A 7,195-nucleotide genomic window follows, 5' to 3' on the forward strand; every position below is an offset into this window, starting at 1 on the left:
TCTCTATGGCCTCCATTGACATTTATCTTTTTTCTTCTTTTTCTGAAATTTTTTCATCAACTTCTCCCTTCAAATTTTATTTAAATGAAAGGCTTATTAATTCAAAATTAACTGAAATCATAGGATAAGGCTTATAAACCATCGTTATTACTACTATTGGTTAGCCTCTTCAACTATCTACAATCAGATTTACAAGACAATAACACTCCATAATTATAATAATACCAATAAAGGCTAATTTGGAGAAAAAAGAGTAAAAGCTTATTAATATTTAAACAATATATAGTGCTAGGCAAAAGAAATATGAGGTGCACCACTCATAGGATTTTTTAAAAAGATTTTATGTAATTTTAAAAATATTTTACCTTAAAATTTGTTGAATATTAAAGATGGCCTTATTTATTTATATTATACTAATTAACACTATTAATCTCTTTTCCTGAAACCTTTCCAATCCCTTCGTTGGTATACCCTTTTCCCTCCCATTAACCTCATCATCAATGTTATTCATACCATTTCCTTAAATCACTCTTTTCCTTCTTCGTTTTTATTTATATGTACTTTCTTAGTTTCTTTGACGTATTGTATCCAGTCCAGGCAAGTAACAAGCCTTGCATTTTTTCTTCTTTTTTGATTATTTTATCTTAAAAGTTTAGAGTGTAAATCAGGCACCATCACCTTGAAGAAACGTCTGTTAATTGGAAGTTCCTCTTCCATTGTAGAAGGAGAAGAAGATAGCATTTTTAAGGTTTGCAAATGATGACAATTTTCCCTATATTCGTGGACAAGTTTATTATGAAACACAAATATAATACTCGATGTAGAGGTGGAGTAACACTGCCAATGTGTTTTTTTATTTTATCAGATTTTGCAAAGGGTCGATTCCGTCAGACTTGTCGAAATAAGTAATTTTGACTTCTCTGATTTTGTAACACTCCGTACCTTTAACCTAAGCTTTGACCATGATCCTAGACTTAGAAAACCAGATAAAGAATGTGGGAATTTGAAATTTCCTCTTCAGTTGTAAGATGGTGGTTTACGCCCATGAACAGTGACCGTATTTCAAGTCGTAAACTGGTACCAAAGATTTCTGAGCATTCTGGAATTTGGCATTTGGAGGTTACATTGTTAAATACGGACCGTATTTCAAAATACAGCCTGTATTTCAAAGCGTATTTGGAATTTGGGAAAACTTCCTTGATGAAAGTTGTAGAGCTTTGAAATACCTTTCCAACGGTATATTATGGGGGTCAAACGGACATCTGTGCAAAGAGTTATGACCATTTTATTGAGGAGACTGTTACACTCTGTATCTTAGAACTAAGGTTAGACTCATGTCATTATAGCTTTAGTGGAAAAACTGAAGGTTTGAACGTTTTGCGAAAATGGTTGATTGGCCTACTTCGGGCAGCCATAACTCCTTGATTAGTTGGGAATTTGGAAAAGTACCCTTAATGAAAGTTGTAGTACGTAGAAATACCTTTCTAACGATATAAGGACCGTGCCAATCGAGAGATCGGAGCAAGGAGATATGATCGTCTCAATATGGCTAATAGTAAGGCACTTAAAATTCTATAGAATCGGCTAAGTTTTCGATACGTCTGCTTTCCAGTCAAACTCCGTATCTTAGAACTAAGGTTAGACTCATGTCATTAGAGCTTTAGTGGAAAAACTGAAGGTTTGAACGTTTTGTGAAAATGGTTGATAGGCCTACTTCGGGCAGTCATAACTCCTTGATTAGTTGGGAATTTGGGAAAGTACCCTTATTGAAAGTTGTAGCACGTAGAAATACCTTTCTAACGATATAAGGACCAGGCCAATCAGAGATCGAAGCAAGGAGATATGATCGTCTCAATATGGCTAATAGTAAGGCACTTAAAATTCTATAGAATCGGCTAAATTTTCGATACGTCCGCCTTCCAAATTTCGTGAAAATACGTTGGGAATTTGAGGAAACTTAAAACATGAAAGTTTTAGCCCTTTGAAATATCTTTCCAACGGTATATTGTGAAGCCCAAACAGAGCTCTGTACAGGAAGCTATGTCCATTTTACCGAACACTATGCAGAACCTACACGGGTCCCTTGTGAGGGCGCGTGCGGTATCCCCGCGTCGCGCACCGATCGCACAAAAAACCCCTCTCTGAATATTGACCTGCAGGGGGTCGTGCGCTGCATGTGCGTCGCGGGCCCATCGCATAACAGGTCCGGTTTCGGGTCAAAAATCGGGATTTCGCGTTTTAAGTTATATTTAAGCTTGGGGTTTATTTCCCTAACACCCCTAGTCACGAAAAATCACCCTAAAGTCAGAGGGAACAAGTCAAGCCTCAAGAACCCTCCAAGGTAAGTTTTATCATGATTCTAGATTGAATTCAAGTCCCTAATCCCTTCCTAACTTGAGTAAACCCTTCCAATCGATAGAGTTGTGAGTGGAACATTATTTTGGGCGTGGAAACACTAGAACTCGAATTCAAGAGGATTGAACGTCAAAAAGGTAATGCTTTTACACTCTAATCATTCATAATAGTGAATTGATGAGTTCTTGGGAGAATAGTAAATGGGTTTAGTAAAGAGAATTACACGAACTATAGTAGGGTTTTGGATTGTTGACTTGAGATTGTTATAATGATATGGGTGATGGAGAATGATGTTAATTACACCTAATTAAGATTTTAGAATCACCTAGAAGTAATAGAATGGGAATTGGGTGAAGAAACACCATTAATGGAGATTGTGGAGCTTTATGCCCGCTAAGTGTTTGATGAAATGCTTAGATGACCAAAGCATGAATATTATTGCTAATATAGAATTCCTTTGACTTGTATTGATATAGATCAAAGTTGAAAGGGTTGACGAACATTGTATTACGCTAAAGGATGGAATTAAGGTATGTGAGGCTAACTATCTACGTTAGGAATGTTCATGATTCTCTCTACGCCTCATTCTTCATACTTGTCGGTAATTTGACTCGGAATACAATTTAGCCCTAGTTTTATGATATGTTGTAGAATCGTTATCTTCTAGGTTACGATTCTGAGAATTCGTTCATGGTTGTCGATTTGAATATCATGAACTCGGCACGTAATCTTTATAGACTTATGTATTGTTACCACATGAGTCTCGATCAGAAATTCAAGATGCTCGAAACGATCGGTGTTTTCAATTCGGTCCGACGCATGTCTATTTCGATTCGGCATTGTTCATTGTTGTTATGGTCTCGGTCCTTATTAATTAACCATAATTAAACATATGTGATTTTGCCCAAGGGCACGACGGTCTTGTGTATATGTATACATGGCCGAGGCCATTGGACGCACTACTTGAGGCCATATGACGTATAGGCGGGGGCCATGGTCGGGCGAGGCCATTGGTGACCGTGACGCTACTAGGCCGAGGCCTGACGCACTTAGGCCGAGCCGTTGGTCGACGCGCTACTAGGCGGGAGCCATAGCGTGCGTTTATTATTGGGCGAGGCCCCGCGTATACAAACACGGATAATACGGATGATTCGAGGGATACGGAAGCGGGGAGTATTCATATCTCTACTTCCTTGCTATTACGATTAAGATTATCGATTTCGGTATTTTATTGCTTCGGTTGCTTTACATACCGGTACAATTCAAAGTGCGATGTCCTTTTATTGCTTGCGGGGCCTGCATCGCGCGAATGACGACTCGGCTTTTTAGGAGTGCACGTATCGGCTACGGTGAGCCTAAATTCCTTCGGGGCATTGTCAGCTATTTAGTTATTTCGGTTATAGACAACTCTATTATTCGGTATTCTTAGAGGCTTCGTAGACACGGTTCGGACGGTCGGATATTTATTATGTTAGCCTTGTTGGCAATTGTTCGATTGTTTTGGTTTAAGCCATGTTGGCTACGTTCGGATATTTCGGATCGTCTAAGTATTTTTCCGCATTATGATTTCGTCGGACCTTTAGTATATCGGCATGTGTTTAGTTGTTTCCACGTTCGATTTATGTATTTGATATCACGTGTTGATTCGGCCCGACGGTGGTTCGCTCGGTCACGTGCGGTCGGGCACGGTTCAGTGTTACGTCCGGAGCCCGAGTTCGGGCCGTGACGCAGACGCAACGCGGTCCGGTCCACGAGAATACGAACCGTATTTCAAAATTCAGCCCGTCTTTCAAAAATACGCCGGCATTTTCTTTGGGCGTAAAAATTTAATTTTCGAACGGTATATATTCATCCATATCAGTTCAAATCATTATTTTTCATTCCTTCAAGCCCTAGAACGACCTCCTACCCTCTCCCATCATCAAGAACACCAAGGTAAGCCTACTCTAATTATTCCAAGTCAATTCAAATACATATCCTTGTAATCTAAACAAGAAATCATCATTCCTAAACTAGAGTTTTCAAGAAAACCCATCTCAAGGTTCAAGATTCAAGATTTTGGAAATCTTCTCCAAAGTTCAAGTCTTTAATTCAAGTTTGAAGCATTACCAGGTATGTAGGGTTGCTATCTATGTGTGGGAACATCATTGTTCTTCCCCACACCTCTTAATCCATAAAGTATGAATCCTTATGAAAACTAGGGTTTCAATACCATGCTCATGACAACCTTAGGTCCATGTCTATGATTATATTATGTATGAATTGCTATTATTCTATCATTGTGTTCTTAATAACTCTATATGATTATTGAGAACAGTCCGTAATCTATGAAAACCCATATCTCGTATTCCATAGGTTCTTGCATGCATGTTTTTAGCTAAAAATGATTATTTCATGAATATCCTACATGTCTGCAAGTTTTCATGCAACTATATTATATAATTACTTTCATGCCATGATACAAGATACATACATGCTAAATACAAGCTATTTCATGAAACCATGTTTACAAGTTATTTCGTGAAATCATGATTACAAGTCAAGTACAAGTTAATTCACGAAAATCATGGGCTTAGCCAATTATATCATGTTCATGTTTTTGGAGTCACAGAATTACCGAGAAGGCTCGGATACGAAACTACGTAGCCACCGTAGGACAAGGATCCCCTGCCCAGTTAGGACGATTCTTTAATTTTACACTGAATGGATCCATCAGGCACGTTACCACCTTATACCCTGGCAAGGTATGGGAGCTCTGCTGGTCTCGCGAGGTACCAAACTCCACGTACCCACGTGGTAATATCACATGATCGGTTTATGAAATGCTCTCCCTACTTATCATGTTTTATTTATGTTATATATATATGTACCCATGCTCATGCTCATGCTCATGTTCATGTCCAGGTTTTCAGTTTCAGTTCTTATCATGTTATTCTATGTCCCATGTTTTAGTTACTTTACATACCAGTACATTCAATGTGCTGACGTCCCCTTTTATTGCCCGGGCGCCTACATTTCACGATGCAGGTACTAATTTATAGGACGACGCATATCGCTCGCAGAGGGACACGCATTCGTATCACTATTGGTGAGCCCCATTTTATTCGGGGTTTAGTCAACTCTTTATTTTATGATTAGCTATGCATCTAAGGTATCTTTGGGGCCTTGTCCCGCCGAGTATGTTTTCATGTTCGGCACTTATGTTAGAGGTTTCATAGACTAAACAAGTCAGTTATGTCGTATCGCGTTTTCGAGTCGTATAGCCATTTTGGCTCATTCATGTTATTTCCGCACTCATGTTTAAACAAGTATTTTGATTAAGTATTATGACTTATTGCATTTTATAAAGGCTCATCATGCATTCACGTTATATTCCGCTCATGTTATGCCTCATGATGATTCAGCAAGCCATGTGATTCGCTCGGTCACGCGTACGCAAGGCACCGAGTGCCGTGTTACGCCCAGGCCATGGTTCGGGGCGTGACAGATGTATTGGTTTCAATTTATTTGTTTAAAATATATGTGATTTAAATTTCCAAATTTGAGTTAGAGGTTCTCGATTCATAACTTTCTTTTTATTTTTTTGCAGGGGAAAATTATCATAAAGCATAAAAGCAAAGCATAGAATAGATCTTAAAAGAAAATTAAATCCCTGAAGAGGTACCTTTTTATTGATTTCTTCAGAAAACTTGCTCAACATATTCTACATAGATATGTAATTAAATAAAAAATCTTCTTTAATAAAGACAATCAGGAATCTATTATTTCTCATAGATTTACTGTAAATTTCATTACTGGTGGCTTATTAAGTGCAGAAATTATGTTCTAAGACTAAAGAGGTCGGTCAAGGAGATTGATTGATTAATGCATTATGAGGAATGATCTCAGGTGGCTTTTGTTAGATGCATTTAAGCTGATGTTATGTTTGTACTTCTTTTAATTTACTTTCATTGTTGTTCTTAAATTTTATTATGTGTTATGGCATGTATCATGCAGTTATATATATGTAGATCATTTTTTTTTTTTGCGCCTACCTACCGAATTTTAAATATTTGTAGGGACAATATATAAAGAATGAATATGTATTGTTTACATCAAACGGTGGATTAATATATTGTGAGACATTTAATTGAGTAAAAAAAGATAAAAAGAAGTATGGGTGAAGTTTCTTTTATCGAAATTCTAAGTCGGATAATGTATAACATAATATTGAATTGAACTTTGGTTGAGAAAGTTGATTCGTGTTACTTATTATTGGTAAAAAAATGCTCTATATTTTCTTTTGTTTTTTTGCACGTTCATTGATAACTTTACTACATCCAGTTATTGTTACTATATGTAACTATTTGCATATAAAAAGATATTCTTAACACTACTACTATTTTAAGGCATTTGAGAAAGCTATCTTTATAGACGACGAGTCAGTAATTTGTGCACTTTCCATAACATATCATCAATATATTTAGGATACTTGAAATGTAGATAGCTAATTTATGATCTTCTTATGAGATTCCACAAAGAATTATAATGAACGTATTGGTATTTGTGACTTAATTCAATTATAGAGAATTCAGTTTTATGTGTGTAACAAGATTTTTTTTTTACCTTTTCTATAAATTTATAACATTATCATTTCATCAATTTATTCATATCTTTTCTACTGCGTGAAGCGCGGTTAAATTCACTAGTTAGATTTATATAACCATAAAATGTATAGAAAATTAGACGTTTACTCTTGTGACGTGGATGCACCATTCTTTTCCAGGGGTTATATAAATGACTTCTTAATACTATATTAAGTTAGTTTTAGGAAGGAACTTTATAAAATTAGGGGTAAGAG

At 36.7% G+C, this 7,195-nt stretch overlaps 1 long non-coding RNA gene across 1 annotated transcript; it reads left to right on the forward strand.

The window, feature by feature from the left end:
* Positions 1-580: 580 nt before the first annotated feature.
* LOC132044216 (uncharacterized) lies at positions 581-6,344 on the forward strand. Its single transcript, XR_009412075.1, has 3 exons — positions 581-748; positions 866-905; positions 5,945-6,344. It is a non-coding gene; the product is annotated as an uncharacterized LOC132044216 (long non-coding RNA).
* Positions 6,345-7,195: the final 851 nt, after the last annotated feature.

This window comes from Lycium ferocissimum, unplaced genomic scaffold, assembly GCF_029784015.1.
Source record: "Lycium ferocissimum isolate CSIRO_LF1 unplaced genomic scaffold, AGI_CSIRO_Lferr_CH_V1 ctg3845, whole genome shotgun sequence".
Taxonomy (NCBI): Eukaryota; Viridiplantae; Streptophyta; class Magnoliopsida; order Solanales; family Solanaceae; genus Lycium; species Lycium ferocissimum.